Source organism: Rana temporaria, chromosome 6 (genome assembly GCF_905171775.1).
Source record: "Rana temporaria chromosome 6, aRanTem1.1, whole genome shotgun sequence".
Taxonomy (NCBI): Eukaryota; Metazoa; Chordata; class Amphibia; order Anura; family Ranidae; genus Rana; species Rana temporaria.
Window position 1 is genome coordinate 55,608,407 of NC_053494.1, and position 26,237 is coordinate 55,634,643.

Genomic DNA, 26,237 nt, shown 5'->3' on the forward strand with positions numbered 1-26,237 from the left:
AGTTCGGGGACTTTAAATCTTGTGGCAGAGGATTCCTGACTATACGGTCTGTGGCAGAGACTGTTTCTATACTGTCCGTGCATCATTCCGGCTGCTAGGCCATGTGAGAGGGGTCTATCCGGATGAGCAATACCCACTCAGGAGTGAGTGGTAAATACTGGAACTTTGAATACTTTTGTGCATTCTGTACTGCGTACCTGAACCTTCCCCTTCTCTCTCTATACTCTCTACCTCCTTCACAAGTTTTATGCAGCAAAAATAAAGCCTACCGTTGAAGGTTTTACATCTTGTGTGGACATTGCAATTTCTACAACTTCCTCCCCTGGACAACGAACTTAGAGGTAACGTGCAAAACCCAAAATCTAAACCAGCAGCTCCTACGGGGGTAGTGCTACACATAAACATAAAGAACTACTAACACACTGTCCACTGCCCTACTGACAGCATCTTGCACATGTAGCGCTACTGCCGCTGGTTGTTTGTGGGATCGGCGTATTGAGTTACCTTACAGGGTGTCTAGGGGTGATACTAGTAAGTTGAAGCAATGAGCGAAGGTCCAGTCATCAATTGGGTTTTCTTCAATGCTTTATTCCAAGGCCCAACATGGCCAACATCAACATAAGAAAAGACAGGAAAGGTTGATGAAGCATAAGAACAACTTTAGTATCAGGCCTTGGATATGAAGAAAAGCAGTCCTGCTCTTAGTAATAATGAGATGAGTTCGTCGCCACTCTAGCCAGAGTGGGTAAAGTGCCCTCGGACAGACCTCTGCCACAAGCCTGGCAGCCGAAGTGTCACTTGCAAATCGCTGGAAGGAACAGACCTCTGCCACAGGCCTGACTCTGGACCTCTGCCACGGGCCTAGCGATTTAGGGTGCAATAATTGGATTGAGCGAATCTTCCCAGTAAATTCAGTTAAAGCCACCAGTTGACAGCTGCAATATACCTGTCAGTATCGTGGTGACCAGATCCCCGAGGGTTCGTTCAGGCCTCCTGGATAACCTCTCTCTGGGTTCTCCCTGGGCCGATTCCCCACCGCGCAGCTCTCAGCTTAGGATCCTCTTAGCAAAGGTTGGGACCCAGCAAGTCGCTGGGGCCCCTTTCCGCATCAGGATGGAGCTCCGCATGGTGAGCAACTCCGGGCAGGTAGGCCATGGTGGCGGGGTCCATGGATGCGTGCACCCTGAAGGTGGATGCCGCACCTGGAACTCGGACCCCGCGAAAAGGACCTAGAATCAATGGCGTCTGCCCCAGATATACCCTTCCCCAGCACGCCCAGAGAGGGAAAACTCCTCTAATTGGCTGCTGGGCAAAAGAGGCTCTGCCAGAACCCCTCTAGCGCCAACTGCCGCCCAGAGGTGAAAACGCACCCCTGAAACGCAGACTGACCTACAAGCTAGTTCTGAAAGGACAGCAGCCCTGCAATTTAATAAATTGTAAATGGGAGCAAAATAACTCTCCCATTTCCCACTAACTTTAGCGTAGTGCCCGTACTGAAAGTAAGGGGGCGCTACACACATAATACCCATTGCTGTACACTCTGCACTCTCCACCTGCACATACTACCCACTGCCATACACTCCATTGGGGATGGGCCGAACGACCGCCTGTGCAGTTTGCAACAGAAATTTCAAACATCGCGAAAGTTTGGAACCAAATAACAAACCCCATTAAAGTCTATAGGACTCGAACTGTAAAAATCAAAACATTTTTAGCCAAGTATTCTTATTTATAACAACAGTGCCACTTTGTGGCCACAATTGACATTAGTTTGTAAAGCAAAGAAATGCATGAGTTTTGTAACAAATAGACATAAGACAGCATACAGGTTTACAATATGAAAATAATACATACCTTGTATAGACTGTAAAATACATGTATTCAGTACATGTACAGTGAAATATTATATCTGTTAAAAACAGAAATAGAAAGATTTGCTTGAAATGGTAGCGTGGCCGAGTGGTCTAAGGCGCTGGATTTAGGCTCCAGTCATTTCGATGGCGTGGGTTCGAATCCCACCGCTGCCAGATATATATTTTTTTCCACAACATGCACACCCCAATACAAAGCTGCAGTGATCGTATTGGAGAATAGGGGAGCCGTCTGTAAGAAAAGTGTCCACACATTACCTCCGCTCTGTTAAGTGATGCTAATATTTGTCACTCTAAATGTTATGTTTCCAACATTGCCTTTTGCAGATATTTCTTATTGTGTGTATTATTTTTTTCTAATGCTTCTCAGATAAGATAATACAGTCAGACCAAAAGCATCTTCAGCAGGAAATCCGATATATTAGGGAAATGTTGGTAAGTGTGGTGCATATGCTGATAACTCGGCGTGCAGCACCCTCTAGTGGAATTACAGCAAATTTGTATATGAGTTAAGCCCACAGGACTTGTATACCCTGTTATTTTTTTTACACCTGTAAAGGAAAAGCCATAATGAGCTAGTTTGCACTGCATACTAGCTCATTATGAAATACTTACCTTAAAACGAGGTGAAGAGAACTTACCTGGTCCACGCCGAGCAAGATGTCATCTTGCTCCGGCGTGTCTTCCGGGTATCGCTGCTCCAGCGCTGTGATTGGCATGCGCGCGGGAGACTTCAATTCGGCAAGGTCCGGCGGCTGCCGGTCCTTTAGCCGAGGATCCCCGCTGCGCATGCGCCGCTGCAATCAGCGGCGCATTGCGGGGGGAATATCTCCTAAACCGTACAGGTTTAGGAGATATTCTTTATACCTACAGGTAAGCCTTATTATAGGCTTACCTGTAGGTAAAAGTAAAAAAGTAGGGTATACAACCACTTTAACTCATATACATTTTAACCCACCTACAACCTCTCCGTTCTTCTTTTTTCCTCCTATGCGCAAGACCTAGGTGTGTTCCTCTACCTGGCTGGTCTAAAGGGTTGGTCGTCTGTCCATGTGTGTCTAAATGACCCGTAATCCAGGGAGCCCGGCTGCTGGTCCTCGGGGGCGGCTTTATCATGGCTAACAGCCATGTCTGGGGTCCGCAGGGTCCAAATAAAATGGGCAGCGGTGACAGCAGAGTTTCTCCCCTATGCACACGCACCCACGCTGTGCCAATGTCGACGGTCGGGTGACAGAGGTTGGGTGACCTAAAATGCTTTGTATCCAAATGAATGCTGCATTGCTGGGTATTGTTGTGCCTTGCTCCCTGCAGCCACTATGCATAGCCTGAGCTCCCTAAAAGGGGATACTCTGCATATACAGGTACACAAAGTAACACTTTGTCTGTTCACACATGGCAATAACCTGTTGGTGGCTTGTCATGTTTGCTTTACTGTTGTACCATTATGCCAAACCCCTTCCAAAGACCAGCATTTCCAGAGAAGGTAGAGGAGTCTCCTGTGATGTCTACTGGAGCCAGCCATGGCTTGTTGAGGTATGGGATATCCTTTTATATTTCTATGTGCTCTTTAGTTTTTCCTCCAAAAAAAAAAAAAAGCGGAGTAGCATGTTTATGATGTCTACAATTTCCTTGGTTTGTGTATGTAGCGCTACCCCCGAAGGAGCTGCTGTTTGATTTGGGGTCGGCCTATAAGTTACCCTGGCGTTGTCTAGGGGTGCAATTGTAGAGACAAACAGTGAGCGAAGGTCCAGACAGTGAATAAAGGTTTTTTCCAATGCTTTATTTTCCAGGCCAACATCAACATCAATTGGGAAGGACAAAGTTGATGAATAGAGAGAGAGGAAGAACCTTGCAGTATCAGGCCTGGATATTAAATAGAGCAGTCATTACTGCTCTGCGTAGTACCAACTTGTAACTCGTCGCCACTCCAACTGAGTGGGTAAAGTGCCCCCGGACAGACCCTCTTTTACAGGCCTGGCAGCCGAGATGTCACTTAGGATTTGTGGGAGAAACGGGCCTCTGCCACAGGCCAATTACAACAACTGAGCTAGATAGATAGATGGATGGAGCGAATCCTCCCAGTAGATTTCTGCATTGGTCACCAGATGACAACAAACATACCTGTCAGTACTCTGTTCACCGGATCCCCAATTGGTTTGTTCAGGCTCTGTTGGACGACCTGCCTCCGGGTCCTCCTCAAACCGACTCCCCAATCGAACGGCACCCAGCCTGGGATCCTTTCAATAGAACCGGGAACCCAGCCAGTCACTGGGGTCCCCTTGTACCTCCGGATGAGGTCTGCAATTATGGCCAGGTGGGCCACGCCGGCGGGGTCCATGGATGCGCGCACCCTGAAGGTTGATGCCGCACCTGGAACGGGGACCCCGCAAAGATTTTAGAACACATGACACCTGTCACAGAGAAACTCACTCTGCCAGAACCCCTCTGGCGCCAACTGCTGGCCAGGGATGACATTGCATCCCTGGACCACAGGACTGACCCAGTGGACATTTCTGGAATGACAGAAGTCCCAAAATTTAAACAAATAGTGAATGGGAGCAAGGTAACTCTCCCATTCCCCACTAACTTTAGCGTAGTGCCCATACTGAAAGTAAGGGGTCGCTACATGTACATTGCAGAAGATTATTGTAATTCTGTTGCAAAGGCCTACCTTTTTTGTTGCTGTTCTGAACAAACTTTTCATTATGTTCTGATCCCTTTCAGGACTAGGTTTTAGCTCATTAAACCTCCGCCTGGTTAATCAGGGCTGTAGATGGAGGCTTTAGTCTCCATCTAGCAGTGGTTAACCCCTCAGTGTTTGTTACTGTAGCGCCCCCTTACTTTCAGTATGGGCACTACGATAAAGTTAGTGGGGAATGGGAGAGTTATTTTGCTCCCATTCGCAATCTTCTAAATTTGGGCTGCTGTCATTCCTGAACTGTCCTGTACGTCAGTCTGCGCTCCAGGAGTGTTGTTTCCACCCCTGGGCGACAGGTGGCGCTAGAGGGGTTCTGTCAGAGTCACTTTTCCCCAGCAGCCAATTAGAGGAGTTTTCCCTCGCGGAGCATGCTGGGGGAGAGTATATCTGTGGCAGGCGCCATTTTTCTAAGTCCTTCGCGGGTTCCAGGTGCGGCACCCACCTTCAGAGTGTGCGCATCCAACAGACCCCGGAGATGGCCTACCAGGCCAGGGTCGCATTCTACGCGGAGTTCCATGTTCCTGAGAGGGGCCACAGTGACTTACTGGGTCCCCAGTTCTATTGAAAGGAACCCAGGCTGGGTGCCGTTCGATCGGGGGGGTCAGCTTGAGGAGAACCCGGAGGCAGGTTGTTCAACAGGGCTTGAACGAACCAATCGGGGATCTGGTGACCGGAATGCTGACAGGTACACTTTGCTGTCATCCGGTGACCTATGCTAAAACCTACTGGGAGGATTCGCTCAATTTGTCCATTTAGCTCATTCAAAGTAATAGGCCTGTGGCAGAGGCCCTAGAGCCAGGTCTGTGAGGGAGACCTGTTCCTCCCAGCAATCTAAAGTGACACTTCGGCTGCCAGGCTCGTGGCAGGAGTCTGTCCGGGGGCACTTCACCCACTCTGGCTAGAGTGGCGAATTGATACTACTGAGAGCAGGATTGCTCGGTTCATATCCAGGCCGATACTGCAAAGTTCTCTCTCTTGCTTCATCGACCTTTTCTTCTCATTTGATGTTGGCCGTGTTGGCCTGGAAATAAAGCATTGGAAAACCTTTATTCATTGTCTAGACATTCGCTCACTACTCTGTTCTTCAACTGCACCCCTAGAAAACACTAAGGTAACTTAATATGCCGATCCCAACAACAAACCAGCGGCTCCTGCGGGGGTAGCGCTACACGTGGGGGCTCGTCTGGTATTTCGGCTGTTGCCATTGACAACTGAGATTGTGAGTAGCAATTTACTAAAGAGCGAAGAGTGTTCGGCATTGTGTGTTTGAACTTGTCCGGCTACGAGGGAGTTAATCTCGCATCGCTAAGCTTGGGCGTACGTGCAGCCTAGCACGCGCCTACAACATGTCTGGACAAGTTCTTTAAGTGGGAGGAGCCACCCTCCCCTGTGTGAGACGTGGGTATAGTTTCGCGCCAACCGAGGAAAAGAAACGCCCACCTTGGCGCCAAATTGGCAGAACCACCATTTTCCCTGTGCGGAAAGAATGTCTGCCTCATTGGAAAATTGCGCTGCCTCTAATGGATTGAGACGCCCTATGACTACTCTGGGTGTCTTTCTGTGACTACCGTACCTGGGGTGCCGCTGACGGACACTGGGATCCGGATGTGGATGGATGGGCAGTTCGTGCTCCTGTCTAGTGGAGGGAAGAGCGCCCTTGGGCTGTCCTGCTCAAAGTGTAAAAAACTAGCCATCCACCTCCTGCCTTTCTCCCCGGTGCCATGGGTGCCGGGCTTATCTGTTTGAAGTCGCTTCACCAGTCGGACTTCCACAGGAGTACTCGGTGGATTGGTTCTACGGGGCGGTTACTGCGGAGGAAGAGGCCTCAGGGCCGGAACTCTTTTCATCGTCTACCAAGACTCTGCCTTTAGATGCCTCGCCCTCCCATCTATTGGAGGAAAGTACACTGGATGAAGCGGGGAGGAATGACTGCATGACCTGCGTGTCAAGTGGAGAGGCTGGGCCTACCCTAGAGACTGTTATGGAGGGTATCCCTGCTCACACCACCCCCGCTCGATGTGCCGCTATCGGGGTGAGACCCCTTGAGCAACCCAGTTTCGGTGGATGGAAGCTACCGCATCGCCCTGACCTGGCGGTTGTTCCGCCTAAGGGCTAAAATTACGTCCCTGCCGGAGCGAAGGATTCCTCGGATTTCGAATTTTGGTCGGGTGGTTCCCAGACGAATGGCGGTGATCTCCCCGACCATCTCTTCGAGCCTCGGTTCCCCTGAACAACAGGGCTTTGGAGGATTTCGGGCCTCCCGTACCAGGAAGAAGCGCTCTGCTCAGAATGCACCCCGTGAGCCGGGCCCTGCGCATCCGAGCGTCACCTGCCCAACTTGAGGAGACGGTGAGTCCGTTACTGTGTTTTTTTTTACTCACCGCTCCTCCAACCCGTGTTAGGCCCATCCTATGCGGGCGCCCGATGTTTGTGTTGTCGGGTACCCTTTTGTGTGACTGAATAGGTCGGATGTGGGCTTTGCCTGACCTACTCGCCTTGAACGAAGTTTGGACAAGGATTTTTGCCCCCATTCAGTTTGTTTCTCCAAGTTTCCCCCTTGCTCCTCCAGATCCACATTGCCTTTTTTGTGAAGAACTCTTGGGAGGGGTTGGGTTCAGTCAGTTAGAGAGGGGTCCTTGCCAACTTCTCTGCAGCAGTACAGGAAGATTCCACGAGAAAGGAACTGTTGTACCTTTTTTTTTCTTTACTTCCCTTTTGCTGCTATTTCTTGCACTCGAACTGAACTGCCGCAGTACCAGCGCACTGCCCGCTAGGGGCAGTGTTCTGCAACGTTACAATGCAGGACAGATATATATAAAGTTCTTTTACAGTTTTGTTTTCTTGCAGACAGAGTAATATGCTCAAGCACTTACATTTAGGACTCTTTGGGAGGAAAGGAAATTTTGCGCTCGGGCCCGAGTGCACAGTTTAAATTCTGACCTTGGAGGTTGTATATAGAAAAAAATTATATTGATACATCAGGATGTGCATTTGGTATTTTGTTTGTTTTTTATATCTTTCCTATGCAGGTTTTTCTGGACCCACCTACTATCAACACTGCGGAGAATGGGCAGCTAGATAGATAGGGTTGTGTATGTTTGTATGTCTCCTGTTATTTAAATGATGTCAAAATTTGTAATGCAATGTTTTACATTCTGTCCTTTATTCTTTTCCTCCTTTTTCCTATGTGATTTAGCAAATATCAGGCTGGCATTCAGGCTTGAATGCCTTAGGACACTGGGGACAGTGTCATTTCAAGTGGGGGGAATACGTAGCGCCCCCTTACTTTCAGTATGGGCACTACGCTAAAGTTAGTGGGGAATGGGAGAGTTATTTTGCTCCCATTCTCAATTTTCTAAATTTGGGCTGCTGTCATTCCTGAACTGTCCTGTATGTCAGTCTGCGCTCCAGGGGTGTTTTTTCCACCCCTGGGCGACAGGTGGCGCTAGAGGGGTTCTGGCAGAGTCACTTTTCCCCAGCAGCCAATTAGAGGAGTTTTCCCTCGCGGAACATGCTGGGGGAGAGTATATCTGTGGCAGATGCCATTTTTCTAAGTCCTTCGCGGGTTCCAGGTGCGGCACCCACCTTCAGGGTTTGCGCATCCAACGGACCCCGGCGATGGCCTACCAGGCCAGGGTCGCATTCTACGCGGAGTTCCATGTTCCTGAGAGGGTCCCCAGTTCTATTGATAGGATCCCAGGCTGGGTGCCGTTCGATTGGGGGGTCGGCTTGAGGAGAACCCGGAGGCAGGTTGTCCAACAGGGCTTGAACGAACCAATCGGGGATCTGGTGACCGGAATGCTGACAGGTACACTTTGCTGTTATCCGGTGACCTATGCTAAAACCTACTGGAAGGATTTGCTCAATTCGTCCATTTAGCTCATTCAAAGTAATAGGCCTGTGGCAGAGGCCCTAGAGCAGGGGTGGCCAACCAGTGGCCGGGGGCCACATGTGGCCCGCGGAGCCCTCTGATGTGGCCCGCGACCTCCTGCTCTGGATTTGTGGGTTGGCAAGCCCAGATCACAGGTTGCTGACCCACGCTGCCAGGCTCGTGGCAGGAGTCTGTCCGGGGGCACTTCACCCACGCTGGCTAGAGTGGCGACGAAACTGCAAATTGATACTACTGAGAGCAGGATTGCTCGGTTCATATCCAGGCCTGATACTGCAAAGTTCTCTCTCTTGCTTCATCAACCATTTCTTCTCATTTGATGTTGATGTTGGCTGTGTTGGCCTGGAAATAAAGCATTGGAAAACCTTTATTCATTGTCTGGACATTCGCTCACTACTCTGTTCTTCAACTGCACCCCTAGAAAACACTAAGGTAACTTAATATGCCGATCCCAACAACAAACCAGCGGCTCCTGCGGGGGTAGCGCTACATTACTAAGCAAACTATTTACTGCATTTAAAATTCAAAAGAGTGCAGCGCTAATTGTGAAATTTTATTATAATGCATATGAAGCAAATAGGTAATGAACCCTGAATCAAAATATCAAACACAGTGATCAACGTTGAACAAATACAAATAGTAATAATAAACACTCAAAAAGAAAAAAGATTAAAAAGAAAAAATAAGTGTTGTGAATGAAAAACGAAGGTAGAGTCCCATTCATATTAATATGGAAAAAGTGAAATGTGAAGGGTTAACTTCCAACGTGTATCCAGGTGATTCCAAAGAAAATAGTGAAGAACACCAATCTTCCCAAAATGTGTCTTCAAACACCCATAAGTGTGGTTGCCTGCTTACCGGAAAGGGCGACAATAATAAATCCAGGTGTAACTCAGAAAATAAAAAACAGAATCTCTCATGGCGCAATAAGTTGATGCAATGAATTTAATGAAAAAGGTAATGCATTTACAAAAGCGATGAGTAATCCAGCATGACAAATCATAAAAACCGTGGCGTCTCCATCTGCTTCCTCTCACTTCCTGTATGTCTGTAACACCGCTGTCTCAATGGACGCAACGCGATGACGTCACCGGCACCCTACGCACGTTTCTTCTCCAAAGGACTTCTACGGGGGATTGCGTCAGCCCTAGGGCTTTCTTTTCTATTAATTGCATTTAACTTTTTTTTTCTTTTGCCCAGGGTCACACTGGATTGCGGAAATGAGGCTGTGCAAATTCAGCTTTCACTCCCGCTTGTCAGTCTCGACTCGGGTCGCGATTTCAGAGACATCTGTGCAGGTAGCTGTAGGTTGTCAATATAGGTCACAGCCCGAAATCGTCTTTTGAAATCGGTGCGGCATTGCACCGATTAGGACGGTGCAATTGCCGCCAATTTGAAATGGGATTTGACATGTCAGGTCGCATGTCAAAACGCACCAGTGTGATCTGGGGCTATGGGCTGGTTTGCTACATACGGCGCAAAACCCTGTGGAGAGGTTATCTGTTAGTAATCACCAATCTCAAAGCGAACATGCTTCAGGCTCTTCAATAAGACGACGTGGGTGAACATGACTGTGTGAATCTTGCTTTGAGTAAGCAACCAGAGATGAGGATGATGAAACCTAATAGGTTGTCTTATTTATTAACCACTTCCGGACGGCCGCATGTACATATACGACGGCAGAATGGCACATACAGGCACATTGGAGTACCTGTACGTCCCTGCCTAGACGTGGGTCGGGGGTCCGATCGGGACCCCCCCCCCCCGGTACCTGCGGCGGTCCCCGTGGCTGTCCGAGCGATCCGAGATGAGGGGGCGGCTGTTTGTTTTTGTCCGCCCCCTCCGGATCGCTCTCAGCCAATCCGCGCGCTCCCCCTACGTGTCACTTCCTCCTCCTGTGTAAACACAGGAGGAGGAAGTGATGTGATCTCTTCTCTCGGCGGTATTTTCAACCGCCGCTGAGGAGAGATCACATCACACAGTAAGTCGCACCAACACTACACTGACACACACTACACATAGGTACATTACCCCCCCCCAATCACCCCCCACCCCCCTGTCACAGTGTCACTGAATGCAGTGATCATATATGTACTGATCACTGCATTTAGTGTCAGTGTGACAGGCAGTGTGACAGGCAGTTAGTGTTAGGTTCAGGGTAGCCCCCGTACCCCCCCTAATAAAGTTTTAACCCCTTGATCACCGCCCTAGTTAACCCTTTCACTCCCTATTGCCAGTGTCACTAAGCGATCATTTTTCTGATCGCCGTATTAGTGTCGCTGTTCCCGCTAGGTAGCTATTTTTTTTTTATTGCGATTTTTTTTTACTTAAGACATGTGGCTGAATAAATTTTGGCCTAAATGTTTCACTAAAATTTAGTTTATTTGATTTTTCTTATAACAAAAAGTAAAAAAATATAGATTTTTTTTCAAAAATGTCGCTCTATTTTTGTATATAGCGCAAAAAATAAAAGTCGCAGAGGCGATCAAATACCACCAAAAGAAAGCTCTATTTGTGGGAAGAAAAGGACGCAAATTTTGTTTGGGAGCCACGTCGCACGACCGTGCAATTGTCTGTTAAAGCGACGCAGTGCCGAATTGTAAAAACCCCTTGGGTCATTTAGCAGCATATTGGTCCGGTCCTTAAGTGGTTAAACAAGTGGCCAATACACTCAAAGGAGTTATTCCCACTTACCCTGTGAAGGGTTTAAATTCTCTGGCAAGGAGCAGTCTCAAAACTTTCCAGCGCAAACATCCCTCTTCAGGCTCCATAAGAGGAATACACGGATGGGCATGACAGTATATATCCCCCTGGCTCAAGCAGCCAGGGATAAGGATGACACCTAATAGGTTGTGACATTCAATAAACACATTGTCAATACACTCTAAAGGAGTGGTTTCTGTTCACCCTTTGAAAGGGTTATCTGCTCTGGCAATAAGAAGCTGCCAAACCATACCAGGTGATGCTGCCCATTTTACACATTTCTGGATGGGCATGACATTACGTATCCCACTGGCTCAAGCAGCCAGGGATAAGGATGACACCTAAAAGGTTGTCACATTCAATAAACACATTGCCAATACACTCTAAAGGAGTGGTTTCTGCTTATCCTTTGAAAGAGTTATCTGCTCTGGCAATGAGAAGCTGCCTAACCATACCAGGTGTTCTGCTTCGCGTTATTGAACTGTTGTATAACACTAGTCAGACAGCTTAACAATAATTCAGAAGTCAAGACACGTGAGACATCAGATCTGTATGTATTCTTGTTTTCTGAATAACTTTGTAAAACTACAACATAAGCATAAATAAAACATATGTGTCAGTACATTGAACATTACACAGCAGCCTCAGTCCACCAGTAAGAGTACTTACAGACAATTCCATGACTAGTCCAGGAATGTTTTAAGAGCTTCTCTCATGAGTCTGTTAGATCTAGAAACAGGCATGAAATGGAGGAAATACAGTTCCAGGTTAAAGGTTACTGCCTTTCTGTGGAAAATACAACTTCCTGTAAGCTTGATAAAACACAAGCTTGCAAAATGATAACTAACTCTGGCCACTAGATGGCAGCGACGTCAAACTAACATTGCACATATTTGCTATGGATAATATGGGCAGAACACTTCGGGCCAGATCCACAAAGAAGTTACGTCGGCGTATCTATTGATACGCCGCGTAACTTCTAGGATGCCCCGTCGTATCTTTGTTTTGTATCCACAAAACAAGATACGACTGAATGGGGGCTAGATCCGACTGACGTACGTCTTAGTACACCGTCGGATCTTAGGTGCATATTTACGCTTGCCACTTGGTAGCGCTTCCGTTGATTTCCGCGTAGAGTATGCAAATTAGCTAGATACGCCGATTCTCAGAACGTACGTCCGGCCGGCGCATTTTTTTACGTCGTTTACGTAAGGCTTTTTTCGGCGTAACGTTACCTCTGGGTCTATGAGGCGTACGCAATGTTAAGTATGGACATCGGGCCAGCGTCAAATTTTCCGTCGTTTGCGCAAAACGTTCGCGAATAGGGCTTTGCGTAAATTACGTTCACGTCGAAAGCATTGACTATTTGCGACGTGATTTCGAGCATGCGCACTGGGATACCCCCACGGACGGCGCATGCGCCGTTAAAAAAAACTTCGTTTACGTGGGGTCAAGTTGAATTAACATAAAACACGCCCACATCTTTGTCATTTGAATTCCGCGCCCTTACGCCGACACATTTACGATACGCCGCCGTAACTTTAGACGCAAGTGCTTTGTAAAATACAGCACTTGCCTCTCAAAGTAGCGGCGGCGTAGCGTAACTACGATACGCTACGCCTGCTTAAAATTACGCCGATCTACGTGGATCTGGCCCTCCCTGTCTGGCATAATTTGTTATGTCACTACCTAAATAACTACTGCTATGCAGAAAAAACATATAACAGGAAAATAGAATCCTAGCTAATGTAAGATCAAAACTATAATGTCAGTTATAGGTCTGAGATAAATTCTGGTGATCTCATTTTTTACAATCTTGACCTCCACCTTTATAACCTTGCCATCCCTGCTTGGTAGAACATTGACAACAAGTCCTATGGACCACTGGTTCCTGCCCTCTTGGCTGTCCTTTAACAGAACAACATTACCCACTTTTACATTTGGGCGATCCTCCTACGGCGTTGCAGATTTGATAGATACTCTCTCTTCCATCTTTTCCAAAAGGTGTCTGCCAAGCATTGTACTTGCTTCCATTGTTTCGCATGAACTTGTGTTGTACTTATGGTTCCAGATGGAGCAGACAAAGAGTTCACCTTTTGAGTCAACAACATTTCTGGGGTAAGGACCATAGGTGTATCTGGGTCTGTCCCCCCCAGGCCCTAAGAAGTAGTGTCCCTACTCAAAATGTTCAGAGTGCGTCTTAAACAGAAAGGGTGTGGTCTTGACAGGAAGGGGTGGGTCATATTTAAATTAGGGGGTGCACGAGTTTAGTCAGGCCTAGGACAGCACAAAACCTAAATACATTACTGGTGATATGAAGAGCAAACTTTTAGAATCATTGCAAATAAAGTTGTCAGAGATGGAAGAGTTGGTTATATCTTTAGAAAGGAAATTAGCAAAGGCACACTCCCAGCTTCTTACTAACCACTTAACGCCCGCCGCACGCCTATTTACGTCCACAGAATGGCACGTACAGGCAGAAGGACGTATATATACGTCCTTGCCTTCTAGCGGGTGGGGGTCCGATCGGGACCCCCCCCCCCGCTGCGTTCGGTGGGCGGATTCCCGTGGGGAGCGATCCGGGACGACGGCGCGGCTATTCGTTTATAGCCGCTTCGTCGCGATCGCTCCCCGGAGCTGAATAACGAGGAGAGCCGTATGTAAACACGTCTTCCCCGTGCTTCACTGTGGCGGCGTATCGATCGAGTGATCCCTTTTATAGGGAGACTCGATCGATGACGTCAGTCCTACAGCCACACCCCCCTACAGTTGTAAACACACACTAGGTGTACCCTAACTCCTACAGCGCCCCCTGTGGTTAACTCCCAAACTGCAACTGTCATGTTCACAATAAACAATGCAATTTAAATGCATTTTTTGCTGTGAAAATGACAATGGTCCCAAAAATGTGTCAAAATTGTCCGAAGTGTCCGCCATAATGTCGCAGTCACGAAAAAAATTGCTGATCGCCGCCAATAGTAGTAAAAAAAATTTTTTTTATAAAAAAAGCAATAAAACTATCCCCTATTTTGTAAACGCTATAAATTTTGCGCAAACCAATCGATAAACACTTATTGCGATTTTTTTTACCAAAAATAGGTAGAAGAATACGTATCGGCCTAAACTGAAGGAAAAAAAATTGTATATATGTTTTTGGGGGATATCTATTATAGCAAAAAGTAAAAAATATAGAATTTTTTTCAAAATTGTTGCTCTATTTTTGTTTATAGCGCAAAAAATAAAAAACGCAGAGGTGATCAAATATCACCAAAAGAAAGCTCTATTTGTGGGGAAAAAAGGACGCCAATTTTGTTTGGGAGCCACGTCGCACGACCGCGCAATTGTCTGTTAAAGCGATGCAGTGCCGAATCGCAAAACCTGGCCTGGGCATTTAGCTGCCTAAAGGTCCGGGGCTTAAGTGGCTAAAGAGCAATATATAGTATCGCTCAATGAGCACAAAGGAACATGTGAATTGGCCAGTATCTGCACAGTCACTGAGGAAAAGAGCCGTGATGAAACACAGTCAGATATTGCACCTATAGCTGCAAAACAGAATAACAGTGTGATTACAATCCAAGAGAAACTTACATTATGCCAGGTTCTGGGTGAATTTAACAGCCTGGAATCACCAATGAGTCTGTCCAATAAATTTGAGGCTCTAGTACTTAAATTCCACTTGAGTAATGAGGATGCATGCTCTCTTCTAAAAGCATGGCTACCAGGACCTGTGGTAGGCAAGTTATCGGCACAGGTTAATGATAACTTAGCAGATGCAGAGATGCGGAGGAAAGAGTTGCAGCATATTGTGGACAGTCGTGATAATGGTATGAGTGATTTGCAACAAATGAAATTTTGGAAAGGAGATGACCCGATATTGTTTTGCAGTGAGTATCTTGCATTGTATACGAAAGTGTTCAACTGTCCTGACTTATTGGAGGATGATGCAAGTTTCATATACTCAATGGCCAATAAATGTTATGTAAGCTATCCCGCTAGAATGGCTCTGAGAAATGCTAGATCCTACCAAAATGTTGTCAATATCCTGTGAGACTTCTGTCAGGAGTACAGTCATAGGGAATATGGATCAAAGGCAGATGTGTCCGCAATAAGCAGAGGTACAGCAAGGCATAGAGAGTTCAGACGTTCTAAATGGAATAGAACCCTTAGGATTGCTAGCATGCAGCAGGAAGCCCCGGAAATACAGGTATCTGCAATGAAAACCTCCATCCAAGATAAGTACATAACACAAAGGCCTGATATGAAAAATAGCAGCCGGGACAGAGCACACAATTCTCAAGAAAAGATAATACATGACAGCCCACGCCCTGAATACAGCCAGCAACAAGACTGGATGAACATTCCAATGTGTGCCCCCTGGGCTAATCTACCATTCTGGCTTGTATGTAGTTGGACGCAGATGGCATTGCCATTTTTCCTGAGTAGTATGGCAAGGATTACCAATACTGCCTACTTAGTATAGGAAAATATGGCAATTGTTCCCCTAGCATTACAAAATGGAAAAAGGCTTGGGGGACTTAAAACGTCAATTGTTGTGAACTTGTGGTAATTGTGTAATAACTGTCTTTGTGTATTCCTTTTTTTCTAGAGACCAGGGAAGACGTTTAACTGGTTTGGATACTAATGTTTTTTTTTTTTTTTGCAGATCCTACAAAGTGAGAACAACAGTGCGCAAATTTAGCAGAGAAAGGGTTGGGTTATTGTAAATGCATAATTGAGTGTCACATGGTACCATGAGCTCATTAATTAGTAATTGTTTGCAAACAATGAAAAAATATTAAACAATTGTCACACATTGATGGATTATAGAGTTACAAGTGAGGTTACAAATGATTGTGATGAAGTACAGATGTTTGTTTTTTTGTTTTTCCCATTAACTAATTCTCTTTCAGATAGAAATGAGCACTAAAGGCTCGTACACACGGTCGGACATCCAACAAAATTTCCCTTGGATTTTTGACTTAATTGATTTGTCCGATCACACCCATAGCATACACACACTCGGACTTTTTCCTCAACCAACACGAACGTAGTGACGTTTTAACGTACGGCCACGCGATTCAAAGAGGAAGTTCAAGTTTCGTACGTCCCGCGTTGCGTTCCATCAGCTACTATATAGTTAGTTTACGTTTCGTGTGAGTGCTTTCCCGATTTCCATTTTCGTGCCTTTTTGCTCGTTACTTTGCGTGCGTTCGCTCGATAACGAGATGTTGCGGAATCCAGCGAGAGAACGGGCTGTTTATGGTCTTGGAGTTCTGGCTATTGCTCAAGCCCGGACCAGGACCAGGAAGAGGAGGACTGTTTGGACCAAAAATTGGTTGCTTAATCGGGACCAATTTTCACATATGGCATTGCTGAGGGAGCTGCAAGAAAATAATCCGAATGATTTTCGGAACTATCTTCGGATGTCAGATGCCTGCTTCCAGCGTCTTCTAAACTTGCTGTCCCCATATATTAGCAAGAAGGACACCTGTATGAGGCCTGCTATTCCTGCAGAGCAACGGCTCATAGCCACTTTGCGATATTTGGCGACAGGGAGAAATCTACAGGACATAAAGTTTACTACTGGGATCTCTCCCCAGGCTCTGGGACACATAATTCCGGACACTTGCTGTGCCATTATTCAAGTCCTGCAGAAGGACTATATTCGGGTAAGTTTTTTTCTTTGTTTTCACATTTGATACACTTCATGATTTCTCCAAAATATTTTATTAGTACTTTGTCTTATTTGTATATATTATGTTATTGTCTACCCTCTGGTGTGACAGTCACAAAAACCCAAGTCGGTTGCAACCTGATCCTTCATTGGTTCACCATATTGGTCCCATGGAAAAGGAGAGAGTTCTTACCACTTGCCAAGCTTTAAGCATTTAACATTATCTACACAAAATGTATTTAATCTGCCACCAGAGGGAGTCATGAAGCATATTATTTGCTCTGCTTCTTAATTGTTATTCCACAAATGTTTGGATATATTTTAGTGTTCTCTTGCCCCTATAATGTATGTTTTCAAAATGCTGATAATATTTTGTGCTCAAGTATTAACTAATTTTTCTTTGCTTCACTCCACAGTTTCCTTCAAACCCTGAGGAATGGCAGGATGTTGCAGCCCAGTTTGCCAATCAGTGGAATTTTCCCAACTGTGGGGGTGCCATTGATGGCAAACATGTCCGAATTGTTCCTCCACCGGCCTCAGGCTCTTTTTTTTATAATTATAAGGGCTTTAACAGCATAGTTCTGCTTGCTATTGTTTCAGCAAATTATGAGTTTTTATATGTTGATGTCGGTATGAATGGTCGTCATTCCGATGGAGGTGTCATGGCTCATACCGAATTCTATCAGCGTCTTACGTCTGGCACCTTACATTTGCCACCTGCGCAGGACAACGTGGAGGGCCTCAACTTTGTATTTGTGGCAGATGAGGCGTTTGCTCTTGGGGAACATCTTTTGAAGCCCTTTCCAATGAGGAACCTCACTCGTGAGCAACGGATATATAACTACAGACTATCTCGTGCCAGAAGGGTGGTTGAAAACGCCTTTGGCATTTTGTCATGTCGTTTTAGGCTTTTTCTGACTGCCATTCACTTGGCGGAATACAAAATAAATCATGTGGTTTTGTGCTGCTGCATCCTCCATAATTTTCTACGGAGGAATGCTGCTAACTACATAGGTTCCGGGCATACTGATGACCCCTCAGGTGGACGTCCAGCTGAAGATGCAGTGATGCCAGCCCTGCAACAAACTCGACCTGCTGTCTCCTCCCAGAATGCCCGTCTGGTGCGGGAGCAATATATGGAGTATTTTGTGGGTAGAGGGGCAGTGCCTTGGCAGCAAGATGTCCTTTAGTTTTTTGGGAACCTTTATGATGTTCCTTTTGAAAACCTTAAATTCGTTTCCAAGATGCTGTTATGTTTGTTTATTACTATTATTTTACTGATTAATGAAATGTTGCTGTGATTACCATTAAATATTTTAAAACAACCAAATGTTTAATTAGCCTTTCTAAAGTTACAAACAGCTATGTGTATTATTATTATGCCTTTTGTTTCTGATACACACCTTTTCCATATGCAAATATACTGGTAGTAGTGATCAGATAAATAATAATCCACAAAATGTTTCAAAAAATATATTTGTTCAATCCAATGTCACTTTTTGGCAGTTTACAAAATCAAAAAACATTGGTAGTTCAGGAATAACACAATTGTGTATTTTTTGGGTTAAATGCTAAACATGCATCTTTTCAAACTCAGCCCTAGACATTGTAAACTTTTTTACATCAAAATTTTTCCTTTTTCAGCTTTCTTCACGCAACAAATAAAAAATTACCAATGTAAATGTCTGTCCAGATGCACTTTTGTTCATTCTGTGTTCCATTTTTGGGTGTGGCAAAAATGCATGCACAGTGGTCTCCATGCGCCCCGTGGGTTGTGGTTGGCTGTAGCTCACAACATGTAGTTAGCCTTATCACCGGAAACGGACTACCATGTTGTGAGCTAGAGCCGACCGGAACCATAATGGAGTGCATGTCAAACCCTGTGCCTGCATCTTTGTCGCATACAAAAATGCACACCAAAATGAATGGAACTGCGTCTGATGTGAACTGACCCTTAGCACAGTCTTTAGCAACTCTCCTTCTCCTGGTGCAATCCCAGGGTCAGAATGACAAGTTGTTCCACTTTTGGCCTCGATACATTGGGCATTTCTATATGTGCATTTTTGTCTGATTTTAAGGTCAAGCCCTTAAAATATTACAAAATGACATTTGTAGGCACCAGGAGAAGAAGAGTGGATAAACACTCAGCTGAGACCCTGAAATCACACATAAAGATAGTCATTTTGTGGTAATGACCAACCATTAAAACTTTTTTTTTGGAGAAAAAAGTCAGATTTTACAAAATGTGCGTAGTGCAAATAGAATTAGTGCAAATTCTTTGAATTATCACAAACTGAGCATGTGCAAACAAGGCTAATTACAAATATTTCCATGATAAAACCTTGAACACGAGGGAACATTTGTAATTATAAAACAACGATAGAAAAAAACTAAAATTTTGCTAACAGGTCGTAATAATCCCGGATTCGTCTCTGAACACCAGTGGCAGCCTCCTTGAGATTTTCCAGCTCTGTCATTGCCTGCAGCATATCAGCACTGATCCGACCAATAGTGCATCCTGGTAGTTGGTGGCCTTGGAAAAAGACAAAAATTTATTATGTGTTTGATGGTGAAGTGACTGAGGCAATCCCAAAATAAAGCAAAATTTTACAATGGGGTCTATTTTCTTGAAATACTTACCTAGACACTCAATTAGTCCTAACAACCTTTTTCATCTTCATAATACACCTACACTACTAGTGAATGTACACACTACAGATAATACTCTGTAAATCTTGGGCCAGGTGCATATCCATGTGTCTTCAAATGCATCTACCTAAACACCACTGCCACCTCTCCCTTCTACATGCTCAAATGTTGAATACACTAAATAATTTGCTATTGTGGTGTAGGCGTGTGTGGTGTGGACCTAGAAAAAAAAAACAGGTGTTGATTTTGCAAAGCACATGTTCCAAAAACTTACTGGGGCAAACAACAACCTCCGAAGGCTCATCTTGCATTTCTTGCACTCCTTCACCCTCAGCATATCTGGTGTCTGGGGATGTGCTGTCGACTGGTGGCTCTTTGCTGGGTCCGGCACTATCCTCCAAATCCTGCAAAGGTTGGTGTTGAGCACACTCACAATCCTCTAAAATGAAAGAATAAATCATCTATGAATCCTTGCCAAAATTACATTATATTAACATAATCACATGTGCTGCTTTTAAAGTCCACCAACCTTGCCCTGGTGAACCAGTTTGCGCCACACTAGTGTACTACACTATGCATTATTACAATAAACGCAATGCTAGGGAACAGGAGTATGATGTCATATAAAATGTATGAAGACATGTCTATATCTAGGCCACATTAAACAACTCAGGCAGATGGCACCCATCACTCTTGTTTGCTATGGCAATATGGTTTATATGATGTGAAATCTAGCAGGCGTGACTCTGTGTGACTCGGATCCCCAGGGCCTCTCCTCTACCCATCTCTACCCTGTAAATGCGTCATTAATGGTCAGTGATGAGCCACGCATCTAACATAAAGTGTAATGTACCCCTTAAGTTCAGTCCTGACACCATGGCGTTTGTCCTATCTCTAAACACCCCTGTCACTGGCAAAAGCACATAAGCATTTTTATTAACTTACGTTTTGGGGCAGATTTGGGGCATGTTGTCTCCCCTGTTCTCTCCCCTGTTGGAGCCCGGCCAAGGGAAGCCTCCCTTTGTCCCCTGTGGTGTCTTTCTCTGTGCCTTTGTCCTGTTGAAAAAATTAGAATACAGTATATTAAGGATTTGCCAAAAGTAGCCAAGACATAATAAAAACTTTACAATTGTAATGAACTGCTTTTAAACTTCCATTAACTTCTTCTGTAGGCCCCACCAGAAAAAGAAATCATTAAATTTCATCCATCTATAATGTACAGACAAATAATTCTCAAATTACATGTACTTACTTCTTTTGATAATGGTGCGGTGAATGGCTTCTAAATTTTCTTGCTCTCTGTGCTTCAAATCTGACCATCGTTTGCGGATTTGGTCTTTCGTTCGTTGGATACCATAATCTCCTTCCAATACCGCGAGGACCTTCTCCAGAACCCAGTCTTTATGGCTGTTGGGCCTATCATAATTTTCGAGTTTACAATCGTAATCGTACTTCTCAAAGATGCGAACCATCTCCACCATCTCCCCCTTGCTCATGGGGGTGGCCTTGTGTTTTCTATAAACGCCTCCACTGCGGGGCCTATTCGTTTTCGTGGGTTCCGCCATCACATTCTCCCTCACACATCCCAGAATGTCGCATGAAGAAAAAGGATTGTGGTCCCGCCCCAGCGTCATGACGCACGTAGAGCGAAGCTTCACGCATGCGTAGGCTATATAAATCAAGAACGAGCGCTCGATGTCACGGACGCATGCACGAACCTAACGGAACGACTCTACGTGCAGCCGAAGGTCTACGCGGAACGAAGGTAGGTGAATACATTGGGACACTAGTGGTTACTGCATGATTTAGCTTAGAGCAAACAGAGATTGTATAAGCAGGTTAGGAAGTTACAGCAAGCACTTATTGGTCGTATTGTATCCTTTATTGCAGATATCTCATCCAAAAAATGCCGAAAGCAAAGGGTGGAAAGCTTAATTCCAAAGCATTCATCACTGCTTTTATTGATCTCTATAGATCACACACATGTCTGTGGCAGGTCACCAATAAAGACTACTCCAATAAAAATAAAAGGCAGGCAGCAATTGATGAACTGGTGGCAGAAGCAAAGACTGTGTACCCCAGGGCCAACGAGACCCAAATAAAAGCAAAAATTGGGAGCCTGAGGAGCACTTTTAAGAGGGAGCTCAAGAAGATTGAGTGTTCAAAAAGATCGGGAGCGGCAGCAGATGATGTTTATGTGCCCAAGCTATGGTACTTCAGCAGCCTGATGTTTTTAAAGGACCAAACAGAGCCAAGAAAACATCTGTCCACACTTGCATCCGCATCAGCAGAGGCCACAGATACTGAGGCTGAACCAACTCAGGATGAGGAGGAGGAGGAGGAGGAGGAGGAGGAGGAGCTCAGCTTGACACAGGTATAGTATTCCTGAAAATATGTGCATTCAGATATACTATGATCAGTGGCGTTGCTAGGGGGGTGACATGACCAGAGTTGTAGGGTGCTGTGTAATGTAAAGGGGTCCAGAGGTGTAGGGTGCTGTGTTATGTAAAGGGGTCCAGACGTGCAGTTGTGGAGAGGGGTACACAGTAGTAAAAAAATGATATTGAAGGATGCAGAGGTATGCAGGGGGCACAGTGGGGTGTTTTTACATTTTAACGTGTGGGGGGGGGGGTGCCAGATATTGGATCTGCCCCGGGTGCCAAATGCTCTAGGTACGCCCCTGACTATGATGTTAATGTGTTGTTATGATGGCAAGAAAAAAAAATGATGCTCCTTTTTCAGACACAGGACGTTGCCAGCCAAGAAGAGGCTGGGCCCAGCAGACAGTCCACACAATGTAGAATCCCTACACTGAACCCTCCTAGGAAAAGGGCCAAGAAGAGGCAACATCTGGATGATGCCACGGCTGAATTTCTAAGTAGGGCCACATCGGTCATCACCACAGCACCCGATAGTGCAGAAGGGTTTGGCTGTTTTATAGCAAACAAACTACGGGAAATTGATGCCGATCAAAGGGAGCTATGTGAGGGGATCATGGTCCAGCTCCTTAGCAAGGCCAGGAAACGGGAGCTAAACCCTAATTCCCATGTCTGTGATATAGATCACACACCTCCAGCCAATGTACAACAGGCCTACCAACAACAGACAGCCTACCAACCCCAGACAAGCTTCCAAGCACACCCAGCCTACCCACACCAGCCAACCTACCCACACCAGCCAGCCTACCCACACCAGCCAACCTACCCACCCCAGGCAACCTACCCACCCCAGCAATCCCACCCACCCCAGCAAGCCGAGCCACACCAGCCAACCTACCCACCCCAGCCAACCTACCCCCCCCAGCACGCCCACCCACCCCAGCAAGCCGAGCCACACCAGCCAACCTACCCACCCCAGCCAACCTACCCACCCCAGCAAGCCCACCCACCCCAGCAAGCCGAGCCACACCAGCCAACCTACCCACCCCAGCCAACCTACCCACCCCAGCAAGCCGAGCCACACCAGCCAACCTACCCACCCCAGCCAACCTACCCACCCCAGCAAGCCCACCCACCCCAGCAAGCCCACCCACCCCAGCAAGCCAACCCACCCCAGCAAGCCAACCCACCACAGCAGCATGGGGGTCAGTGGCCAACTCAGAGCCCCGATTTTAGGGGATACTAATTTATATTGAAATATCTATGATTTTGAACATATTTTTGCTATTATTTGTAGTTGAGTATGTATTTTTTTGTTTGGCTTAACAAAAAATGCTCGAATTATGGCATAAAATCTTTATTTTTAATATATTATTGTTTTTTGTATTGTGGTGGGAGTGTTAAAAATGATAACGCTTCAGCTGATGAGGTGTGAAGTGTGGAGAGTGTTGGCCAGTTTGGTATGCAGAAATATCAGCCTGTTGAAGTACCACAGCCTGGGCACATATATGTCTGCTGCTGCTGCTCCCCATCTTTTGGAGACCACAATCTTCTTGGGCTCCTTATATTTTAGTTAATGCTCAGGTACCCAAGTTTGGAGATTCTAACCTAATTTATGTATGCCCTGGGGTACAGAGGCTTTGCCAAGTCAACCAGTTCTTCAATTGCTGCCTTCCTGTTGTTTTGTATTTGGATCTGTTATTATTTTTCCCATTTTTTGCAAAATAAAATGATGATGCTAAAAACTTGTGGATTATGTGTGGAAAGTCAAATTTAAGTTTGTGAGTAGGCAGGCCCTTTGCTAAAATTGAAGGGACATAAATAGAGTAGTTATTACTTTGCCCAGCATAAAGAATTGTGGATATTTTTTGGTTTGGAATTTCAAATAAATATGAAAAAAAAGGCTGGATTCATATCCAGAAAATACACTAATCCAAAGTAAATACATTTGTTTTTAATCCCAATCACCAGTTGAGCAGATGTACATATTAGGACATTATAAAGAAAAAAAGAATATGCGCTGCTATTTGAGATTTCGAAACTTGCCGCGTGACGAATGAGCATTTTCGAATACGAACGCTAGTTTTACTAGACAGCTGGCTTCCGGGTGCTCTTTATTTCGGGGCATGCGCATTTAGCTTTTTTTGAAAAGTCCGATGGTTTTCTGTACACACGGTCGCACTTTGCACAATCGGACTTTTCAGAACAGAAAGTTGGTCCGTTCACAGACCCAACTTTTTGTCCGATTGAAGCCAAAAAAGTTGGTCCGATGGAACGTACACACGGTCGGAGAAATTTGAAAAGTGCCGGATTTTGAAGTTGGTTGGCCGAAAATCCGACCGTGTGTACGGGGCTTTACTCTTCTCAGGAGAAAAGTCCATGGATGTCTTTAATTAAAAGTTGAGTGTTTGTCATTGTTTGATGGTGGTTCTCTTGCCGTGTTGTTGATGGCCAGATTTTATTTTTTTTCCATAATTTTTTGTATAATTTTTTTAAATTAATTTTGTAATTTTTTTATTGTTCATTTTTTATTTTATTATTTCTAATATTTTGATTTTTTTTATTATTATTATTATTATTTTTTTTTTATTAAAACATTTTTTTTCATTATTAATTATTTTTTTTTTTTTTAATTTTTCAATTATTATTTTTTTTTTCATTTGTTTGTTACTAGTGTTTCATCTATTTAATTTTTGTTTTGTTAAGGTGGAAAAATTGTTAGGATTTATCCACCTGAAAGGGAGAGTAGTGCATAGATCTAAGGCCCCGTACACACGACCAAACATGTATGCTGAAACTGGTCCACGGGCCAGTTTCAGCATACATGTTCGGTCATGTGTAGGCGCGAGCGGGCAGAATTCCAGCAAACATTTGCCCGCAGGGCCTTTTCCCAGCGGGCAAATATTCCTGGACTTGTTTTAAAACCGTCCGCTGGAATCCTGCCCGCTCGGACATGTATGGTCGTCAGTACAGACCTACCGTACATGTCCGAGCGCCCGTCGTCCCTCGCATGCGTCGAATGACTTCGACGCATGCGTGGAAGCATTTAAAAGGCAGGCCCGCCCACGTCGCCACGTCATCGCCGCGTCATCGTCACGGCGACGGCGCGGACACGCCCCGCGTATTGTTTACGCGCAGACTTCTGTACGATGGTTAGTACAGCCATCGTACAGAAGTCCCCGGGCAGACATGTACGGTGAAAACGGTCCGACGGACCGGTTTCATTGTACATGTTTACCCATGTGTACCGGGCCTTAGAGTACAGATAATGCATTTTTTTTTTTTAATGCTTAAAATTTTGAATTTTTGAGAAGCAACGTTCAAATTCATTTTTTTTATTATTTTATATTTTTGCTTGTACCATGGGGATCCATTTTAGAATAGGTTCATCCTAGAGGAAGCAGGGTGTTTTGATAATTTGTTCAGAAGTCAGGAACACTAAATTCCTGTGTTATGAGATATTATGGATAAGAATTTGATTCTGCCTTTGTGTTTCACTTCCAGAATCTTGGTGGAGCGAAATTGGAGAGGATTCTGGAACAGAGATGAAGACTGTTCATCTGGTTGGAAGTTCGTCTGTGCCATACCACACTGAAAATTTGTTTTGATAAAGGTTCAGGAGAGAAAAAATTCAGATTAATACTTGAAATATAAAGGTTTCTTTTTCTTACGGACAATTTTAGCGCTAAAACTGAATCTGAAAGACTTTGCCAACGTCTCTCCTGTCATTTATGGATGCAAACGAACTATGAATACAAATGCAATGGGTTGGAGGTTGGGGAAGGAATATAACTAGGGTTGTCCCGATACCGATGCTAGTATCGGTATCGGGACCGATACCGAGCATTTGCCCGAGTACTTGTACTGGGTGCAAATGCTCCGATGCTTCACCCGATACCTGGACAGTCAGGGTGATCAGTGCGGTGGGGGAGTTACAAGCACCGATCACCACTGACTGTCCTTGTATCCTCCTCCATTCCCCCTCCGTGCTGCCAACTTTTTCCATGCTGCCGCTGTGTCCCCGCTCCTTGCTGCCGCCGTCATGCCCCCCTCCTTGCTGCCGCCATCATGCCCCCCTCCGTCCTGCTGCCGTCATGTCCCCCTCCGTGCTGCCGCTGTGTCCCCACTCCTTTCTGCCGCCGTCATGCCCCCCTCCTTTCTGCCGCCGTCATGCCCCCCTCTGTGGTGCCGCCATCATGCCCCCCTCTGTGGTGCCGCCGTCATGCCCCCCTCCGTGGTGCCGCCATCAGCTTGTAGTCACCACTCTCGGAATTTACAGGCTGGTTCTCCTGTCCTAAGGATGGGAGAAATCAGTCTGTTTTTTCAGTAACTGAGATGAAGGCTTGGGCCCCCCCCCCCCACACAGTGCTCCTAG

At 45.6% G+C, this 26,237-nt stretch overlaps 1 protein-coding gene and 1 non-coding gene across 2 annotated transcripts in view; one reads left to right on the forward strand and one right to left on the reverse strand.

Annotated features, from left to right (window-relative positions):
• Positions 1 to 11,854, reverse strand: part of EEF2K (eukaryotic elongation factor 2 kinase) — a 173,237-nt gene extending 161,383 nt beyond the window's left edge. Inside the window, exon 1 of the mRNA XM_040356835.1 lies at positions 11,831 to 11,854. The gene's annotated coding sequence lies outside the window, so the exon portion shown is untranslated. The remainder of the gene's footprint in view (positions 1 to 11,830) is intronic.
• On the forward strand, positions 1,946 to 2,027 carry TRNAL-UAG. The gene has a single exon. It is a non-coding gene; the product is annotated as a tRNA-Leu (tRNA).
• Positions 11,855 to 26,237: the final 14,383 nt, after the last annotated feature.